We start from the raw sequence: 22930 nt of genomic DNA on the forward strand, positions 1-22930 counted from the left end.
AATCTATCACTATAACAGGAAACTATGGTCTGTGGGACCAGCATGCTGCCATCGCCTGGGTACGCAGGAATATCCAGTCATTTGGAGGTGACCCTGACAACATCACCCTCTTTGGGGAGTCTGCAGGTGGAGCTAGTGTTCGCTTCCAGGTGAGAGGCTTTAGGAAAAACATGGGATCACTGTCTATAAATGTAGATGGGTTTATCCATGCATTATTCATTTATTTAGAAGCAAGTAATAATAATAATAATAATAATGGATTGCATTTATATAGCGCTTTTCGAGACCCTCAAAGTGCTTTACAATTCCACTATTCATTCACTCTCACATTCACACACTGGTAATACATCAGTAAGAAAAACTTAAGCACTGCCAAGCTAGTGCTTATGAGCCTTATGCATGACAGTTGATGCAGCAACACACTCCTGTCAGAGTTTTACCCCTGATACTGCTGGATAAACAGAAACTCACTCAGGAACGAGGTCACACAGAGCTCAAGTTTTCACTCGCGAGAGGGAAGCAGTTGTCTCCAACCCACTTCAACTTGCTTTCCCCCTGCAGGTTGTTTTTATTGGTTACACACATGAATATTCATAAAGCTTGTTGCTGTATTAACTAAGATAAATTACTATATATGGTTACAAAGTGTATTGTGCAAGCATGGTTATACAATGTGTGTGGTTCAAGGTTATTATCGTTAACGAAAACTAACGAAATAACGAAAACTAGAAGTGAAAAAACATTTTCGTTAACGGAAATAAAAATAAAAACAAAAGAAGGAAAACTAACTAAAACTGTAATGAGTGTTCACAAAACTAACTAAAATTAACTGAATTTATAGCAAAAATGTGTTTAGTTTTCGTTGATGTATGCGTATCATACAATAGTCAAGGGTGAAAATGAAGTTTAGTTTCCAGATTTTTTTCTTGCTGTGTCTAATTACGCCAGCAGGTGGCAGTACGTTAGTCGAGTCGTCTGTGTTGGTGCTCCGTCCACGCTCAGAATCATGTCAGGAAAAGTCGGGAGAAAGCGCCAGAGTCCAATTTGGGATTACTTTGAATATGACTGTGTTTTGGATAAAGCAAGTGTCTTGTAGTGGAAAGAGACAAATTATGAGGGACATTTCTAAAGGGAAAAAAATCCCACAAACCTTAAAGTGCACTTGAAAAGCTCACACAAGAAGGCTAAGCTAGCTTACCTTGAGAAGGTAAGGGAGCACACTCAACCCTCATCCCCAGAAAACAGAAGCTAACTCCAGGCAAGGCAGCATGATGCATCCCGAGACAACAGGACTGGGATATCTACATAACTGTGTGAGTCAATTGCCTTCAAAAAGTTTATCAATTCACTTGAACCAAAATTACGAACACCCGGTGCTGCAAGAGTTAATAGTCTCATTGCGGCCAAGATATACATTTTATAGTTGCCTGGTATCAATGGTTGTTCATCTGCCTTTATTTATTTATTTATTTATTTATTTAAATAACCCATAGGTGGGAATGTGAGTTGTCTGTCTCTGCATGTTAACCCTGCGACAGACAGGCGACCTGTCCAGGGTGCAGGGTATGGTAGTTGGAATAGCAACATACCCAAGGATAAGCAGAAGAGAATGACTGATATGATGAAACTGGGATTTTGTTACACTTAATTATTGCAAACACAACTAAAACTATAACTGAAACTAATCAAAACTAAACTGAAACTAAGGATTTTCAAAAAAATAAAAACTAAACTAAACTAGCAAACAATTGGTAAAAACTAATTAAAACTGATATAAAATTGAAAATCTGAAGTCAAAACTAAATAAAAATAAAAACTAATGAAAACTGCAAAACTATTAAAACCCTGGTGTGGTTATATGATGGGAGTGCAGCCCTCCCAGGATGCTGTCGGTATCTTGTCCCAGCCAGGTGGCTTCCTTCATTGAGTAGAATCTGTTCTTCTCAAGGCTGCTTGTTCCCCTTATCAAGGTCGTGCACGTACTCGTATGCGTGGGTTACATAGAGAGCAAACAGAAGGGTCCAGAAGTCAGCCATGTGAGCCAATCCTGTGTTGAGGCTCCTGGCTTGGTCACATACTTCTGGAGTGCTGTTAGATTCTGCAGGGCCTCATAGATGTCGCCGCCTGTGGAATATCCGTCTGGGATAAATGTGCAACACGTCTCACCAATTAGCTTATACACCCCACCTTGGGATGCTGTTATCAGGTCCAGCGTCAGTCTGTTTTGCAACACCATCGTACATATCGTCTTCTGTTCCTCTGCCAAGGCCGTTCCCAGGACCTTGGTAAGACTTGTATGCCTCAGGAGTGCATTTCTGTTGATTTCCATGTGATCACTCAGTTTTACCAAGGCACACAATCCTCCCCAACTTTCTGGGAGTGACAGGTATGCTTTGTTGTCCACACAGGAAATACCAATCCACCAGTACTCTCATTCCTTCCATACCTGGCACAGTTTTGACACAGAATAATTAAAAGGAAATTGGATCCAGCTGTTTCTGTTTTACTGCTGCTATACTGCTCCCTCCTGTTGAGTCATGACCACGCCCATGGCTCAAAATTTCAGCAGCAGTCTTGTAGAAGTGTTCATGATGCAAATGACAACAGCAATGACACAAAGGGAGACTCTCGGTAGAGTGTCAACCTCAGCATGGCCCAGTGAAAAAGCATTAGGTGATAATCCTTGGGAAATTGCCGTCAGTCATTTCCCGTCACCGCCATAGCTTCTGGTTTCTGTGTTGTTTACGGAATCATGATGCCATCCCTGAACTTCCTCTGCACTGTCGATTGGAGCTTGGCACGCTCCCCTCATCCTTCAGCCTATTCTGTTGTCCACCATCTCCTGTCGATGCTCTCTAGGAAGCCCAGTGACACAGCTCTCTGCGGGTTGTCAGCTGGAGGCGTTCTCCACTCCTCACTGATCCTCTTGTCGCCTCTGTCATAGCCTCAGTCTGCATCTGCATCTCAGTCTCTTTTTCCATCACTTCACCTCATTCCACCTGTAATTTAAACAATGACACCTCCCCAGAAAACCCTCTTTTGCCTCATGGCCCTTGCCATGTATCAGCTTCACACAATTAGACATAAGAAACTAATTTCAACCCTCTGCTACATGTTATTCACTTATTTTATAATCCAGTCATCTTTCCAAATCTAGTAACAATGAACTAATTTGCATATCAGCTCATAACGCGCTAAGTTGACAGGACAACAGAAATGCATGTTCAAAATATTATCACAAAAGAGAATTTCCTTCATACAGTAAATTACTTGTGCTGCACCAATCAAGCAGAAAGCATCTCACAATTTACTGTATTACCAACTAAATTTATTGTCTGATCACTGCTTGGTCATACCAGAATCTTTCTCTTTTTTTTTTTTTTCTGTTTTCACAAACGTTTCACCTGTTCTCCTGCAAGCTGGAGAGTTAATTGTCAGCAGTGGATAAATTCAGCATTTGATAACAAAAACTCTGTTAAGTTTCCCCTGCTTTAACACCAATGAGAGATATAGGCGCATGTATAGTGTGAGCTATAGTGTAAGCTGTTCTTCATTGCATGTATGTGTGTTAGTACGCTTGCATGCAGGGCCTATGGGCCTGTCTCACCCAAAAAGGAATTTTCTTAAAAGCTGCCTTTCTCTCGCGTCTCTCTGCTTGTGTGTGAGTATATATGTCTTTACCTTTTGCTGTGATGTTCCCTTTCTCAACGTCCACGAGTCAGTCGGCCCGAATTTTGAATTCAATTTTCATGTGCAGCCAAAACATGGGCTGGGTGTGGTTCCAATTATGTTAACAACATTTTGCTTTGGCCGCTGTGCTCGTGGAGGGGGTTGATCCAGGTCCGTAGCCACCTGCAGCGGACACACTAAGACACTTATTTAATATTATTTTCATCACCACTTAAACAACACATCTCCTCTCTTTGTTTGTTTTATTTATTTTTTAAATTCTCCTTTCTCAAAAATAGAAAATGAGATTGTAGTTGTTCTTGGCTGAGAAACACCTTTTTTTTTTTTCAAGACAAGAAACTAAATTTCAACTTTTCTGCCTTATCACCTAAAACAATGCAGACAACCCAGCTCTCAGCTGGCTCTGAACTTCTCATCATCAAGGTCGCATGATGAGAGCCACTTCAGAAGTAACAGTACTCCTCACTCAAGCAACATGTCAAAAAAAAAAAAAACAACTCAGCACACTACACAGAGAACAACAGCCAAGACACAACTGAAGATGCTGTTCTTCTTTGTTCTCCTTGAACTTTAGAATAAACTTCATCTGCATTAGTAAATCATATGCCTAATCATTATGTGCCACTGTGATCCACAGGTATGATCACAAATTTATTTATTTTTCAACCCAACAAAACAAACAAACAAGTTGCTGATGGCATGAACTCTTTACACACATGAGTCAGGGTGCAAAAAGGGCTTTTATTTTGTATCCAACAAGGGCTGCGGGTGATCTGCAGTTTCACCCTTTCCCAAGCTGGAGACATTTTCCTTTTCACACACCTTCCTTGGCTGAACGATGACACAACCTTAATATACCTTATGCATCTCTCTATTTCATTTAATATGTGTTTGTGGGTCACATCTCTTGGGTCTGGGTGCCGTTTCCCCCTCTGGGGGTGAGGGTACCTGGACCCGGGGTATAGAGTATGTTTGGGGAGTGTGATTGTGTGTACATGTCCATGTATGTCTATTACTACGTTGGGTGAGTGCTGAGTGTTTGTATATGTGTGCATGAGGGTGGGAATGCATGTTTGTGTCTGTGTGTGCCTGTTTGTCTGTGTCTATATGTCAGGTCGGGTCTTAGACTCCACCTCTCTGGGAACACCCAGGCCCTCCAAAGTGTGGAGGTCTATCTCCCCTCACCACACTCCCTGCCAGTGACTGATGCCCTCAGGGGTTGGTGCATTGGTGGTTCTTGGTGTCCAGGGCTGGGCGCTCAGGTATGCACCAGCTCACTCCCGGTGGCTACTTGGCGGGGCCTGGTGCCTGTCGCTCGGTCAGGCCTCTTCCGGGGCAAAGGGGACCCCCCGGGCCTCCGGCCTCGGGGTCTGCGGCTCGGTTCACTCTGGCACAGCTGGCTGCCGGCAGAGCCGGCGGGCACGCTAGTGCAGCCCCCTCTGGCTTCTGTTCCGTGGCTACTGGGTGACCCCTCGTCTGGGGATCTCCTCAGCCCTTCCCAGGAGGGTGGCACGGGTGCCCCTCCGGTGGTCCACCTTGGGCTCTCGCACTCTGGGGCCTCTGGATGTCTGAAGCCTGGATCTTCTCCATGCCTGCTTCATGCCCTGGGGGACGGGGCTATGGCCCCCCACACCCTCTAGCAGACCGTTACATAGAGAAACCTTTTGTATACAAGCGCGCTGATCCACACAGGTGTGCACACGGGTGTTCACTGTTCGTAGACATAAACTACACCTTTCTTAGCTGCTACTTCAAAGCACATTGTGCGCTGTCTGTCCTGTGTGCTGCACAACAACATTCAATACTTAGTATTTACTGCTGTTCACACTTAGCTAGATTAACGGGATGGTGTTGTGTTTAGTATGTTGCTTTGGTTTTTTTTTTGCTTGTTTTCTCTTCTTTTTCTCTCAACAGGTGATCCAGGAGATTTTTTTTTCTTTTTCTCTTTGTCTTTGTAAGTACCCTTTCTCACTGTCTCTCTTCCCTTCTGTTTTTCTTTTCCTTCCTCTCTTTCCTATCCCCCAGTCATGTCTGTCCCATCTGTAACAACCGAAAATAAAATAAATAATAACAACAAAGGTTGATCAAATGGACCAATAGGTCAAAGCCATGATGATCCATTTGGCAAAATAAATCCATTTGGTATCCTTGTTGGTCTTCAGACAACAATTCTGACGGCTAAAGAACCAAATGGGACAGACAAAAAAAAAAAAAAAAAATGTGTTTGTGTGAATTATCTGCTTTCGTTCATTCTATTCATTCTGGGCATGGTCCTCATCCCAACTATGTTTCATTGTTAATACCAGTTTACAGTTTGTTATCCTTGCTATTATCAGTTTGAATACATTACAGTTAAGCTCTAGTTTAATTTAGCCTTTTGTTTATTTTACTTTATTCCTCTTGTACTTACATTTATTCAATTCAATCGGGTCTGTTTCCTTTTTAAACTTTAGTCTTACTTTTATTAGGCTGATAATACAATCCGGTTTCTATGATCTCTACTTTGGTATGTATTATTCGGTTTGTCTCAATTTTTCACCAACAATTTTTGTCTGCTCCGCACTCACTCAGTCACGCACACACACACACACACACAGCAGTGCACTTCTATTTCACTTTTGTCGTTGTCAGCCACACGGCGTCTCTAACACCAGGCTACGACGGCCACACGGCGGCCCAAGCACCGGGCCACACGATCCTCGATCGTGGCTTTCCTTGAAGACTTCTAGTCGTCCCTGACAACAGCCACACGGCGTCTCTAACACCGGGCTACACGGTCCTGGACCGCGGCTTCCCCAGAAAGACTTAGTAGTACCCAACTACTCTTCGTATACGGAACACGGTTTACAGGGCCGTCCTCTCTGTACTTACGTGAAGTCGTACCCATGTGAGTCTTGCCTCGGATTCGTGGATCTGTAGCCGTCGAGGGGAAGGCAGACGCTATGCAGCTGGCCCAGCAACGAATCTTGCGTCCCGGGTCTCTCGACAGGTACTCCGGGAGTCCTGGCTGACGTCAGGCTTCGGCCTGTCGTTCTCCTCCCCGACAAACCAAGATCCCGAATCCGGCTCGAAGGACCAATTAATGTCAGAGTTTTACCCCTGATATTACTGGATAAACAGAAACTCACTCAGGAACGAGGTCACACAGAGCTCAAGTTTTCACTCGTGAGAGGGAAGCAGTTGTCTCCAACCCACTTCAACTTGCTTTCCCCCTGCAGGTTGTTTTTATTGGTTACACACATGAATATTCATAAAGCTTGTTGCTGTATTAACTAAGATAAATTACTATATATGGTTACAAAGTGTATTGTGCAAGCATGGTTATACAATGTCTGTGGTTATATGATGGGAGTGCAGCCCTCCCAGGATGCTGTCGGTATCTTGTCCCAGCCAGGTGGCTTCCTTCATTTAGTAGAATCTGTTCTTCTCAAGGCTGCTTGTTCCCCTTATCGAGGTCGTGCACGTACTGGTATGCGTGGGTTACATAGAGAGCAAACAGACGCATTCTAGCTTTTTAAATGGCAACCTACAACACATACATTAAACCTAACAACTCCCTTTGTTATTTACAATTATTTAAACAAACAAAATGGCAAATAAAATAAACTGTTAAAAGCAAGTAATAATTTAAATACTCTGTGTGTGTTCCTACACAGACGCTCACTTCATATAACAAAGGGTTGATCAGGAAAGCTATCTCCCAGAGCGGTGTCGGTCTTTGTCAATGGGCTTATAACAAAAATCCACATAAGCTTGCAGTGGAGGTATGTCGTTGTAAAATATGCTCATCCTGTTAACTGATCCTGGTGCTTTTGTGTGACATGATCCTGCACCTGACTGTGTGTTTTTGGGCCATTTAGGTTCTATTCTTTGTCTCCTGTTATAATTTAGTTCTAGTTTTAGAGTTTGTTTTGTTCCCTCTGTGTTTCCTGTCCCATCCTGTGGAGTCAACTCCCATGTGCACGTCTGTGTTTCCCTGTTCTAGTAATGGTTCCCACTTCTTGTTTTATTTTGATAGTTAATTGTCTCTAGTAGCTTCTGTTTAATTTTACTTGCCCTTCTATCTGTTTGCATTTGATTAATATCAACTACCCTTAGATAATACTCTTAGATATATAGTCGTAATTAAGTCTTTTGGTTTTCCACAACTAAGAGGAGTATTTTTTAGTAATAAGTAGTAATACTGGGACGGTACTAGCGCGACAGAATTGATACTTTGTTTCTATCCTATCAGTGTGTAGATCACTGAACTGTGTCATTTTCACATTTTTTGTAAATGAATAAAATGACCTCAAACATGCAATATGAATAGCAAATTTGAAGAACAGAAGTTTACCCAAAGTGCCTTAGAGCCAGGCACATCTACTTTCTAGGTCTCCAAAAAACATTCATTTCAAAATAAATGGAAAGCTGAAAGGCGTGTGTCACAGTGTTATTATGAAAAGTAGTGATCATTAAAATATATTCTGAATTTGTAAGTTCATGATTCATCTCATAAATCACGACAATCTGCTCTCCCCCATAAGCTGCCTTATAGGTAAAAAGTATCTGTACTAGTGTTGTGAAGATTTCTGATGCTAAGGTTCAGTTTCTGATGGTGGTGATCGCAGGGTGTGCACTGGTTAAATGCCAGTATGACCCTCAAAGCAAATGACAAGGCCAAGTGATGATCTTCTGGTTCTTGAACTGGCAGATTTAGTGGAACACCTCTATAGATGGGTTTGGCTGTGTGTGTGTGTGTGTGTGTGTGTGTGTGTGTTGGGGGGGGGGGGGTTCCACAAAACAGAATGAACAAAACAGAACACAAATTACAATCCAGTGTAAACACCAATAATCACATTAGTAGGCTACATAATATATTACAGCCACAACATTGTCTTGTAGACCTTACTACTAGGCTAACGGCCTTTGCTTACAGCCTTAACCATATTTGGCATAAAAAAATTGAAACATCTTTTCTATTACTTAATTCTTGTGTCCCAATCACATATGAAGTTAAATAAAGTAAAAGAAGGCAAATAAACGCGATAAAAATCACCAACTCAAACTAAAACGTAGCTTAGCTTAGCCATAATTTAGCTTAGCTTAGCTATATTTCCCACTAGGTAAAATTATGGTGAACAGCTGTCCTCTTTTCCCCGGACATGTCCACTTTTCACGTTCGGTCCAGGGCGTCCGGGAGGATTTTCGAGATTGATGAAAATGTCCGGGTTTTTCTATAGGCCTACAGAGGACCCATATGTGTGACATCATTCCTGAGCTGATGCTTTGTGAGTGGTTGCTCTGCGCTCACATACGGGACAGACAGCGTGCAGCAGTACGCCTGATGATGTTTAAAAGATGCCAAAGCATAAGTGGAGCTTTTCAGATGAACTGCAAAAGAAATTTCCCTTGTACCATTCCGGTACTGGTAATTGTTCTTATACAGATGAGGCCTTATTTCTGTACCATTATTTAATTCCAGAGGTTTTTGAGTTGGTTTTTTTTTGCCCATGTTGACTTGTAAAAGCCTATATGACATTTTTTGTTTCACCATTCATTAACCGCACAGAGAAGGCATCGTTTCAATGTGTTTAAATTTTCTTTAAGCAAACAGTATTATTAAAGCTCTTCATGGCTGGGCCAAGTGTCCTCTTTTTTGGAAATCAAAATATGGTCACCTTAGGTAAAATGAGTGAACAGAAAATGTCCAGAGCCATAAAACTGAAAAACTATCCTTCTAAAACAGGAAATATAGTGTAACTTATGGACACACACTCTCATAGAAATCACATAAACTGCCTCCAAGAATAACTTCTGCTGATTCACACTGCCTCCATGCACACCATTTCAACTCCCAACAAAACATTACTCACAAAAACAACCGCGCCCTCTAGTGGCGAGGCTAAAAACTTAGATACATAATGCAGCTGCTATCAACAAATAAGGTGATAAAACCCTCTGTGTATTTCCTGCTCAGCTAATCTGTTAATAACAGATAAGTTACAGTGTTTGTGACTTGCTGGTGAGCATGTTACAGCATAAATGATACATTAACGACAGGTGATGTTAAAGTTTCAGTGAGTAAATGTTAGCTTTACATTCCCCAAATGGACACACGTGTGACTGTAGTTGAATTTTCATGCTGCAGTATAAAAGTCCCAATATGCTTTTTACAGAATGATTCATAACAAATTTAAATCTGTGTGAGGTAAACATTCGGTGTGCTGCTCTACACAAAAGACCTTTAACTTTATCAGACTTTATCATATGTTCAGGTTGCTGAGAAAGTGGGCTGCCCAACTGATGAAAGTATGGTGGCCTGTTTAAAATCAACTGATGCTGTGACTCTTACCATGGCTGCTCCCCCCCTTGTACAAGGCTCTCCAGACCGTAAGCATTAGTTCTTGTGAATTTAACTTTCCAGCTTTCAAAATGATAGATCCTTAAAGGACCACATGATATTCCGTTTTATTCAGATCCTGGAGTTCTCAGCCAGTTGACATCTTCTGTTGTTGATGGAGACTTCCTGCCTGATGAGCCTGGCAACTTGTTCCACAACGCTACTGAAATAGACTACCTTGCAGGTGTTAATGACATGGATGGCCGATCCTTCACTGCACAAGACATTCCTTCCCTTTCTGACAAGAATAAAGAGACTCCAGTGCAATGTTCCCTCTAATTTTTCATGTGTCTGAGCGAACACACAAACTCCCTGAGCGGTCCCTTGGACCACTGTGAGCAACAGCAGACGTGTGCACTGTGGTCACGCCAGCATCGAATCCATCCAAGTTACATGGTTTATTAAAATAATCAAATTACAGCATTTACATTTATGTTAGACTACTTTTAATTAACTGCTTTAGCCCACTTACAATGAAAATGTAAAAAAAATCTTGTTCATGACCTGTGTAGTATGTTAACACTATTGGAAGTAAAAATAACTTGAACTCCAATTTTGAAAACACAACTTTCTTTTTTTTTTTTTATAAAGCTCTGACTTGTATTATGAGTATGAGTCTGTGGTCTGGGAGAGAGTCCTGTAACTCTCTGTCTGCATAATACAGTATATAATGACCAATGTTGGGCAATTAATTATATTGTTACTTCTTCAAAAAAGTAACTGAGTTATGCAAACAACAAAGTTTTTTGCAGCTGTTTACCTAAAAATCCAGCCAAGGCGGTTTTTAAAATAAACATTTCAAACTATTTACAGAACAATCAGGTGTTCTGCATCAAATTTGATACCACACAAATTATTTGTGCCACTCCAAAAAAAAATATTTCTGTCCTCTATGAGATAAAGGAGAAGAACAGCCTGATACCTGCAGGCCTGACAACAGAACATGTATCACTCCTGTAACACCTGTAACATTCAGCAGTCGCCTCGTTGTTCTGACACACACAACAAAACTACTTACTACACTACACACTAACTACACAAGATTTGTGCTAAACCTCTCAAATGTCTCACATCTCAAACACTCCTAAACTTCCCCCCTTCCTAAACAACTAAATGCCATGTTGCCATATAATTTTTTGATTGGTCGACATGGTACATTTTTCCACCAATAGGAAAGGGTGGGGATTTTTTTGGTGTTGTTTTTGCTCACAGGCGGAGAGTGCTTTCGAGCGTTTTCCTTATAAAATTATTTTACCGTTTCTCCCTGCAGTAAATATAAACAACGATGGTATTCAGGAAAAAACAAACAAACATTGCATATATTTTTTATCGTAACTCTGGTTCTACGTGGCCTATCAACACAATTTAAAAACTGGTATAAAGTCCACACTTTTTCCATCAATTGTTCCGTCTGTCCTGCTCACATCTCCAATGGTTGTACACGTTGTCATTAACGTGGCTTCACTCCACATCAGCCACGCCGCTTTGCTAGCTAAAACACCGGTGTCGGCACATAAGGACGCTGTCATAGCCTGCCAACTAGCAATGTTCCCTCTAATTTTTCATGTGTCTGAGCGAACACACAAACTCCCTGAGCGATCCCTTGGAACACTGTGAGCGACATCAGACGTGTGCACTGTGGTCACGCCAGCATTTAATCCATCCAAGTTACATGGTTTATTAAAATAATCAAATTACAGCATTTACATTTATGTTAGACTACTTTTAAACTGCTTTAGCCCACTTACAATGAAAATGTAAAAACAAATCTAGCCATTGGCCTGTGTAGCATGTTAACACTATTGGAAGTAAAAATAACTTGAACTCCAATTTCGAAAACACAACTTTCTTTCTATTCTTTTCTTCTTCTTCTTCTTTTTTTTTTTTATAAAGCTCTGACTTGTATTATGAGTATGAGTCTGTGGTCTGGGAGAGAGTCCTGTAACTCTCTGTCTGCAAAATATAGTATATAATGACCAATGTTGGGAAATTAATTATATAGTTACTTCTTCAAAAAAGTAACTCAGTTTGGCAAACAACAAAGTTTTTTGCAGCTATTTTTTTAAATGCAGCCAATGCATTTTTAAATAAACATTTCAAACTATTTACAGAACAATCAGCTGTTCTGCATCAAATTTGATTCCACACAAATTATTTGTGCCACTCCAAAAAATAATTTCTGTCCACTATGAGATAAAGGAGAACAACAGCCTGATACCTTCAGGCCTGACAACAGGAGATGTATCACTCCTGTAACACCTGTAACATTCAGCAGTAGCCTCATTGTTCTGACACACACAACAAAACTATTGACTACACTACACACTAACTACACAAGATTTGCGCTAAACGTCTCAAATCTCTCACATCTCAGAACACCGCCGTCACTCCTAAAACTCCCCCCCCCCGTTTCTTAACAACTAGATGCCACGTTGCCATACCATTTTTTGATTGGTCGACCAGGTTTACTTTTTTGGACGAATAGGAAAGAGAGAGGGGGGTGGGGGTTTGTTTTTGCTCACAGGTGGAGAGCGCTTTCGAGCCTTTTTTCTTATAAAACGCCGTTTTTACCGTTTCTTCCCACAGTAAATATAAACAACAATAGTATTCAGGAAGAAAACCAAACATTGCATATTTTTTTTATCACAACTCTGGTTTTACGTGGCCTATCAACACAATTTAAAAACTGGTATAAAGTCCACACTTTTTCCGTCAATTGTTCCGTCTGTCCTGCTCACATCTCCAATGGTTGTACACGTTGTCATTAACGTGGCTTCACTCCACATCAGCCACGCCGCTTTGCTAGCTAAAACACCGGTGTCGGCACATAAGGACGCTGTCATAGCCTGTCAACGACGTTGATTAGCTGCGTATACGAATGTGAATCGCATCATTGGCTGGACTATGGGATAAGGTGGCATTGTTCTAATCCCATACTGGAGCAGCCAGTCACTTACTGACTAACACTGCAAGACAGAATTGTTAAAGTATTAATTTTAATTTCAATTCAGGTTAGATTTTTTTCTGTGCGCAACGCAGATTTTCTGTGCGCAGAGACCGTGCCGGCAGTGCGCAATTGCGCACGTGCGCAGCTTAGAGGGAACATTGCCAACTAGTGATAGTAAATTTGATTCTTTTTACTGAATCGAGTTTTAATGAGTCACTTACCAAAGTGAATCGAGTTTTTTGAGTCATTTGAGTCACCGAGTCAGTTGACCTGAGAGTGCAAAAAATATACATTTTCACTCAAACTTAATTTGTTTCTGTTTTCATGTATATCCTACTGCTAAGATGAGTGATTGTAAAAGAAAACAACTATTTTATAGAGCAAAAAAGAGCAAAATAAAATTCTAAAGGGAACATTTATTTATTTTTATTTTATTAGTATTTTCCTTATATGTGTGAAATATATATTTTCTCATTTAAATGTCCACTGAGCTGTGAGCCAGGGGGCGGTAATGCGCCTTAATATTGGTTGCCAACCAAGAAGAAGAAGCTGTGAGCCAGGAGGGAGGGGGTGAGTGAGTGAGGGATTAGTTTATGCTATGATTCAGCACAGGAGGCTGAATCGCCTAGCTCAAATGTGCTGTTAGCATGTTAGCAGAGCGACGCTACTGTGAACTGAGGAGCTATTGTCTTGATGTGAGCTTCTACTCAGGGTTTTTTCTTCCAGTTCAGAGCAGAAATGTTTTTGTTAAGATACTGGATGTTATGTTTTTCTCCACAATTTTAATTATAAGCTAGATATATTTCTACTAATGAAATTAGTTTGCTAACAGCAACAGGGATGAGTCAGTGAGTCAGTTGGGCTTGTGAATCATGATTCACGAGTCAGTAAAGTGATTCTCGAGTATTGAACGATTCGTTCATGATTCGCACATCACTACTGTCAACTACGTTGATTAGCTGCGTATATACGAATGTGAATCGCATTATTGGCTGGACTATGGGATAAGGTGGCATCGTTCTAATCCCATACGTGAGCAGCCAGTCACTTACTGAATAACACTGCAAAACAGAATTGTTAAAGTTTTAATTTTAATTTCAATTCAGGTTAGATTTTTTTTCTGTGCGCAGAGACCGTGCCAGCAGTGCACAATTGCGCACGCGCGCAGCTTAGAGGGAACAACCTTACACTCCAGTGTAAGGTTGATTTGTTCTTGGGAGAGGTTTGTTTTGTGGGCTCGTAAAACTTGGAAATTGCAGCTCTGTTTCTTTTTTTCTTTGTAGAGAAGACGTAAAAAGACTCCTTGCTTCTTATACTAAAAAGAAAGGGGAAGCTGGTTTGGATACTGCCTTTGCTGAATACACATCCAACTGGGATTCAACACCCAGTCAGGACACAATCAAGAGAACTGCTGTGGAAATTGGGACAGATTACATCTTCCTGGTTCCAACAGAGGCTGCAGTTTATCTGCATGCTGCTAACGCCAAGTGAGACTAACGCCTTGCTTCCCTTTTTGCTATTGGAGTTACTTTTGGTAACTAGAGGGCAACTTAGGAAATATTTAAGGTTCTAGTAATATAGTATTTGAACATAATCTGAATGTTACTGCAAAGCAGACAAAACTCACTGGGATCATCTTAAACAGGTCTGGTCGCACTTATTTCTACGTAATGTCTGAGCCCAGATTATTGGCTGGACCTGTCATGTTTCGGCTGTGTGCAGGTAGGAATTGGACCCAAACGCAAACTCACTGGAAACAGTACTGAACTCAAAATGGCAGCTTTTATTGCTGAACACAAAACTCTACAAAACCTAAACTGGGAAGAATCTAACAAAACACACACAGGGAGAAACACACAGCATGAGGGAGATCACGACACTGACACAGAGAAACACAGGGCTTAAATACACTGGGAAATAACGAGGGGAATGAGACACAGAAGGGGAACACAGCTGGGAGAAATCGGACATAACGAGACCCAAGGGAAGCGAAACTCAATTCATTCACGTAGGACACAGACCTTCAAAGTAAAACAGGAAATGTAACATAGACGCAGACTTGACTAGGGGAGACAGAGCAACTAAGAAACACAAAGAACAATAACAAGGAGACACAGAGGGCAGCTACTAAATACTCAGAAAACTAAAGAGAATACAAGAAAGCCAAACTAAGACACTAGACTAAAGAATAAACTCGGGCAACAAAGAGAACTAAGATCATAATTGTCACGGACCCAGCTCCAGGGATTTGGGGTCCGTGAGCAGTGTGGACCTTTAGTATTATTATTATTATTATTATTGTTGTTATTGTATTGGATGTATGTTTTCTGCACTGTGCTCTGGTGTTCCATGCTGGTGGGTGTATGTGTGCGGGTGTGTCTGCGGGTGTGGCTGGAGGACGAAGGACAGCCACCTGCAGGCCTGATGGGTGTGGCCCTGCCAGCTGCCGGTCACGCCCAGGTTCTCACACACCTGCTTCTGATCAGGCTCGTCGGGGGAGCTACATAACAGAGCGATGGGGCTTCCTCCGGCGCAGGATTGTTGAGTTAGACTTCATGTCAGTGTTTAAAGAGCTGTTTAGTGTATGCCTGCTGGAGTTGGTGCCATAACGGCTGCATCTGTTGTTTTTCCTCAGGAGGAGAGCGGAACACAGGACTGCAGGACGCACGGGGTGTGCGTAGGCACAGGGGCAGAGAGCACAGGATATCAGCACTTAGGGGAAGACACGTCACGGGAGTCAAGGGAGCACTCTGGAGAATTATTGTGTGGTGTACATTTACCCCCACTGTAAATAAATGCACTGCTCATTCCACTAAGTCCAGCGTTTGGGTCCTATCTCCATCATTCCCCACGGTCTGCCTGCCAGACCGTGACAGAACGATCCTGCCATCATGGGCCCAGCGGACTCAAGGACCGTTTCACAGGAGGGGTTGCTCGCCCAGCTCTGGAATTACTGTCGGAGCATTATCCAGGCGGCAGATCCACATCAGAGACACATACAGGTCGTATTTTTTGATACTTTCCTGTCTTCAACCACCTTTTCTGTGGGCTTTTTGGACATTAAGAAATTAATTTCTATTATAACCATGCTGAGGGCAAGTTCCAGCTTTGAGCTTTTCGATTTGGGCTGTCCGGGCGAGGAGGATGTGGCGACCTCCCTGGGAGCCCTTGCTGCCTGTTTCTTTTCTCATAGGCAGATAGCTTCCCCACCGTCGTTTGCGACTCACCTATTGGACCCTCCATTGCGGGGGAAACAGCTCACACGCCCTCTGCGCCTCACCACATCTCCACTCACCTCCGCGGCATCTGCTGAGTCGGCAGACAAAGGACCAGCTGCTCCAAACCACACAGCTGCTCTCCTGCCCGGCCGACTGGTGGAATCTCAGCCTTTCGCGCCGGCCCCGGCATCGTCAAAGAAGCGACGCTCGCGCCGCCGGCGCTCTTCTCCGCAGCCGGAGTTCCGGACTTCTCAACAGTCGGCTGTGGTGAGTCATTTGGACAATTTTTCTTTACACACCCCATCTGTCAACTCTGCCTCGGACTGTGTGAATGCTAATTTTGTAACCCAGCTGTTAGCACAGCCCATAGCTGCTGCCCAGCACGAAACTCAGTCTGCTGCCCAGCACGAAACTCAGTCTGCTGCCCAGCACGGAACTCAGTCTGCTGCCCAGCACGGAACTCAGTCTGCTGCCCAGCACGGAACTCAGTCTGCTGCCCAGCACAGAACTCAGTCTGCTGCCCAGCACGGAACTCTGTCTTTAGTCCAGTCAGCCTTTCATCCTCGTCCTCAGTTGGAGGTCGATATGTCTGCTGGACCTACTCTGCCACTATTTCACCAGTCTGTTGTTCCTGCATCGCTGTCCGGTCTACCACGAGTAGCTGCCACACCATCATCGCCTCCGCCCTCGGCAGCTACTTCTCCACCAGCGTCCCATCAGATTGCAGCGACCGCGGCACTCTCGGCTTCACCTTCCACATCACCCGCTCGACCATCGTCTTCACCACCTGCAGCTACCGCATCGCCATCTTCACCTCCGGTTCATCCATCTATAGCCGCTCCGCAGCCGGAGAAGCTCGTGCTGCCCGAGCGGGAGCTCAGCGAGCGGGAGGAGCCCGCCTCGCCGACTATGGAGCTCAGCGAGCCGGCGGAGCTCAGCGAGCAGGGGGAGCCCGCGTCGCAGCCGGAGGAGCAGCTCAGCGAGCCGGAGGAGCTCAGCGAGCCGGAGGAGCTCAGCGAGCCGGAGCAGCTCAGCGAGCCGGAGGAGCCCGCCTCGCCGACTGTGGAGCTCAGCGAGCCGGAGGAGCCCGCCTCGCCGACTGTGGAGCTCAGCGAGCCGGAGGAGCCCGCCTCGCCGACTGTGGAGCTCAGCGAGCCGGAGGAGCTCAGCGAGCCGGAGGAGCTCAGCGAGCCGGAGGAGCCCGCCTCGCCGACTGTGGAGCTCAGCGAGCCGGAGGAGCTCAGCGAGCCGGAGGTGCAGCTCAGCGAGCCGGAGGAGCCCACCTCGCCGACTGTGGAGCTCAGCGAGCCGGAGGAGCTCAGCGAGCCGGAGGAGCTCAGCGAGCGGGAGGAGCCCGCCTCGCCGACTGTGGAGCTCAGCGAGCCGACTGTGGAGCTCAGCGAGCCGACTGTGGAGCTCAGCGAGCCGACTGTGGAGCTCAGCGAGCCGACTGTGGAGCCCGCCTCGCCAACTGTGGAGCTCAGCGAGCCGGCGGAGCTCAGCGAGCGGAGGGAGCCCGCACCACCTGAGGAGGAGCTCTGTGAGCCAGAGCCGGAATTCGGCGAGCGGGAGGAGCGGCTACCGTCAAGAGAGGGGCCCAGCGGGCCGGAGAAGCGCGCACTGCTTGAGCTGGAGCTGCAGGGGCCGGAGCTGCAGCAGGAGCAGGAGCTCGGAGAGCGAGAGGAGTGCCCGCCATCGAGAGAGGGGCTCGGCAGGCCGGAGGAGCGCGCACAGCCATCGGAGGTCGGCGGGCGGGAGGAATCCGATCAGCCTACGCGGGGGGTCAGTGTGCAGGGTCCACGCCCTCCACGTCCGGCATGCCCTCCACACCATCCACGTCCAGCGCGTCCACGTCAGCGACCAGCGCGTCATCGCCCATGTGCCACACCTCGCTGTTGCTCACTGGAGCGCCGCCGCCACCACTGGACCCGGGGCAAGCCGCCAGAGGAGCAGCAGCGCCGCTGCCGCCGTCACTGGACCCGGAGAAGGCCACCGGAACCGTTTCGCCGCCGCCACTGGACCCGGGGCAAGCCGCCAGAGGAGCAGCAGCGCCGCCGCCGCCGTCACTGGACCCGGAGAAGGCCACCGGAACTGTTTTGTCGTTGCTACCGGACCCATGGCCGTCTGCCGGAGGTCCAGCGTTCCCTCCGATGGACTAGAGGTAGGCCTCCGGAACTGTTTTCTGCCTCTGCCTGCCCACAGTAGATCTCACCTGTTTTGCCGCCCACCGGGTCGGTTGCCAGAACTATGTCCGCTGCCATTAGGGCTGGGGTTGGACTAATGAACTGACGTGTTCCTTCTTGTTGTTTAGTGGAGTTGTTGGAGTGGTTTTGGGGCCCTCCGTCCTGGACCCCCCGCCGCCCGCCCTGGGTTGGTTGTACTGTGGTTTTTGGTTTTTGTGTTTTTGTTTTCGGGTCGTCGGGAGTCGACCCTTAGAGGGGGGGTACTGTCACGGACCCAGCTCCAGGGATTTGGGGTCCGTGAGCAGTGTGGACCTTTAGTATTATTATTATTATTATTATTGTTGTTATTGTATTGGATGTATGTTTTCTGCACTGTGCTCTGGTGTTCCATGCTGGTGGGTGTATGTGTGCGGGTGTGTCTGCGGGTGTGGCTGGAGGACGAAGGACAGCCACCTGCAGGCCTGATGGGTGTGGCCCTGCCAGCTGCCGGTCACGCCCAGGTTCTCACACACCTGCTTCTGATCAGGCTCGTCGGGGGAGCTACATAACAGAGCGATGGGGCTTCCTCCGGCGCAGGATCGTTGAGTTAGACTTCATGTCAGTGTTTAAAGAGCTGTTTAGTGTATGCCTGCTGGAGTTGGTGCCATAACGGCTGCATCTGTTGTTTTTCCTCAGGAGGAGAGCGGAACACAGGACTGCAGGACGCACGGGGTGTGCGTAGGCACAGGGGCAGAGAGCACAGGATATCAGCACTTAGGGGAAGACACGTCACGGGAGTCAAGGGAGCACTCTGGAGAATTATTGTGTGGTGTACATTTACCCCCACTGTAAATAAATGCACTGCTCATTCCACTAAGTCCAGCGTTTGGGTCCTATCTCCATCATTCCCCACGGTCTGCCTGCCAGACCGTGACAATAATACAAAAACTCAGAGACACAAGAAACTCAAAACACTGGGTCACCGACCCAGGACCGTGACAGGACCAAACAAACCATACCATGACTGGGTGGGAGCAGACCACACTGATGACCCTCAATATGTGTTTGGGAAACTCTTCACCACACCAAGTGCTTATGGGCAGAGACACAGAGACCTGTCTGGCTACATGATTGCCTACTGGACTAACTTTGCTAGAACTGGGTAAAATACACTGTTCAAATGTGTTTGTTTGTTTTACAGAAAGTTACAAATGTTTACTGCAAAGTTACTGGTTGCATCCTTTATTTTATTCACAGAGACCCCAATAAAGGACACCTGACTGTTCCTGTGACCTGGCCTGAGTTTACCACCAGTGGACAAAACTACCTGGACATCAATGCAAAGATGAATGAAAGCTCTGTTGGAAAGCAAATGAGGCTTTGCTTTGTTCGCCTTTGGACAACCACCCTTCCCAGCCTCCCATCCCATGGTGCTTCAGATGTTTAATTATGCATTTTTAATTTAAATAATACATCATATTCGATTAAATAATACAAAAAAGTGGGGAAAAATGTGTTTGGCTTTTTATTTAGTTAGTTCCCCCTGAATACTTACCCGAGGTGCATGCAGCCAGTTGCATTGGCCATGCAAACATTTGTGACAGATATATCTTCCACAATCATGTCATGTGAGATCCATGCACCAACAGTCTTCACCAAATCAATTTATAAATCATAAAATGAACAAAGGGAGAACAAAAGAAACCTATCTGTTACCGAATGTGACTTAAAGTAGAGATGACTGCAACACGCTCAAATCAAAGTAGAGAGTCACCTTAGAAGGAAACCAGCTTATATTAGATATCGATACCTACACTGGTATTAATACTGGGCTAGAATCGATACTTTGTTCCTATCCTCTGAGTTCAGTGTGTAGATCATTGAATTGTGTCATTTTTAATTATTTTTTGTAAATGAAAAAATTACCTCAAACATGCAATATGAATAGCAAATTTGAAGAACAGAAGTTTACCCAAAGTGCTTTAGAGCAGCGGTTCTTAAACTTTTCACAATGAGTACCACCTTATAAAATATATGGCTCTTGAAGTACCACCCTTATGACCGACATTAAAGTACAGTAGTATAGGCCTATTTAACACCACATACAGTGTACACAAGACAATTTTATTTTGCATATGAATGTCATTTAATTTAACTGTCACAAACAGGATGTGACAAGTGATAATAATAACAACAACTGTACTGCATTAAAACATTCACAGCAGGTGGGATATTCAATCTTTAAGTGATGATGTATGAACCCTGGATGACTCCAAACTATTCTGCATTTATTAAGGCTGTTGTGTTTTTAACATGTTTTAATGTTGTGTATCTTGTTTTATTTAATCTGAACAAGCCCCTAAAAAAAGTCAGTGATCACTGTCTGCCTCTCTCGGTTTTAATCATCACTATTCATTTTAAAGCTCAGTTTTTAAAACATTACAATGTAACTACAGCACAGCCCATGCAGCAGTATGTTAATGACTAACCTTATATTGCAGCTGCTCTCTTCACTGAAGTTTGGTCTGTTTACATCATCATGCGATTGCATTTGTCCCTAACCTTCGGGAACCTTCACATTGACGTTTATCGAGTGGAAATAAAGTTAGCATTCATCCTCCAGCTTCACTGTGTTTATATTATGCTAACCATAGCTGTGTAGCTAACCACCACACAGAACATCATTAAATATACCAGCTAGGCCAACTTCAGACAGTAACCCTACAAACGCTACTGCTGTTTAGATTTCTGTCTTCATTTATGTCGGAAGTGATAGCAGAGTTGTACATTTTAATTTTTGCTGTGGTGGTTAAGCAGCCGTTTTTTTGGCTTCACGACCCTCCTTCGTAGTTCGTGTACGTCATAGCTCAGTTTGCTCTTCATGGCGTTTCAGCCAACGACATGAAATGTGGTGGCCTTGCTGGATCCGCTGTCCACCCGCCATGTGATGACCCTCCTCCGGCTCCATCCCCCCAGCCAAGGGAAATACACCGCTCTCAATACACTGCTGCTGCGGCGCTACTCCCTCTCTCACATAGAGCGGGCCGTGAAACTCCTCTCTCTCTCGGGGCTGGATGATGGTACCGCTCTCAAGCTCACGGAGAGCATGCTGTCCTTGCTAGGAACAGATGAGGGCGGATTCCTCTTCACTCACATCTTCCTCCAACAGTTGCCAGTGTGAGGTGGCCTCGCCAACTCCCTGCTGCTGGCCGCAAAGGATTACCGCCCTCTCGCAGAAGAAGTGAATCGCATTCCCCTGGCTACCAGGAGCTTCGGCATCCGGGCGATAGTTCCCGACTCACCGACGTTATCTCCTGCACCCCCACCGATTCTCCCGGGAGCCTCTGACTCATCGATGGTGGCTGGGATCGCGGCACCACGGAAAAGGGCAGTGTTTTTACCATCAGGGTGACAGCACTGTGGCTCCTTTGCAGTTTTAAGCCCCAGGGAAACGAGCCCACCAGCGCTCTGTAGCAGCCGTGACCGCTGGCGATAAGGAAAGGCTGCTCTTCATAGAGGACTCACGCTCGGGGACACGTTTTCTGGTTTACTCCGGCTCCCAGAAGAGCCTCGGGAACTCTTGTGTCGCCTTGCATACCACCCCAATGGTATATTATTTAATCTTAAAAAAAAATTGGAGACTTCCTGCGTACCACCAGAGAGAGCCCAAGTACCACTAGTGGTACGCGTACCACCATTTGAGAAAGACTGCTTTAGTGCCAGGCAAATCTACATTGTAGGTCTCACACTGCTCTCCCCTATAAGCTGCCTTATAAGTTAAAAGTATCTGTACTAGTCTTGATGAATGCTCAATCATCCAGGTAAGTAACTCCCCAAAAGTTGATTCTGTTCATCTGGCGTTTTCAGTAGGAGAAACATTTTGTCACTCATCCAAGTGACTTCTTCAGTCTCAGCTGACTGCAGGTTTCCCCAATCTTATAAACAGTACATTTGCATAATGACTGACACAAGCAAATTCTCACGACAATTTGCATATTAATGATCAAGGAACTGACCTCCCAGCCCATTGTTCCTTCAGTGGTGCTAGTTTCAGTCATTATGAAGTTCGGTCTGTTTACAGCATCCTGCCATGCGATTGCATTTGCCCTGAACCTTCGGGAATCACGTTAACTTTTACTGAGTGGAAAAAAGTTAGCGTTCATCGTCCAGCTTCACTGTTTATATTATGCTAACATAGCTATGTCACTAGCGATCAAGTAGCACATCATTACATACCAGCTAGCCCGACTTCAGTAACCCTACAAACGTCACTGCTGTTTAGTTTTCTGTCTTCATTTATGTTGGAAGTGATAGAAGAGCTGTACATCTTAATTTGTTTCAGAAATCCCTCAGTAAGAACATGGTATTTCATGTTTAGGTGGAAACTAGCGAGCTAACTTACTGCTAACTTCTAACTCCGTTAAATTTCATAAATTCGGTTTTCATGGATGCCTGGATGTTAAACTTACTAGTTACACCTGGTAGAGCAGCAACGTGGATCATTTTATTACAGATGAAAGGATTTAGACAG

General features: G+C 44.8%; 1 pseudogene; it reads left to right on the plus strand.

Moving 5' to 3' along the window:
• Window positions 1-19846, plus strand: part of LOC134631746 (bile salt-activated lipase-like) — a 40406-nt pseudogene extending 20560 nt beyond the window's left edge.
• Window positions 19847-22930: the final 3084 nt, after the last annotated feature.

The sequence above is a fragment of the Pelmatolapia mariae genome, linkage group LG7 (assembly GCF_036321145.2).
Source record: "Pelmatolapia mariae isolate MD_Pm_ZW linkage group LG7, Pm_UMD_F_2, whole genome shotgun sequence".
NCBI lineage: Eukaryota > Metazoa > Chordata > Actinopteri > Cichliformes > Cichlidae > Pelmatolapia > Pelmatolapia mariae.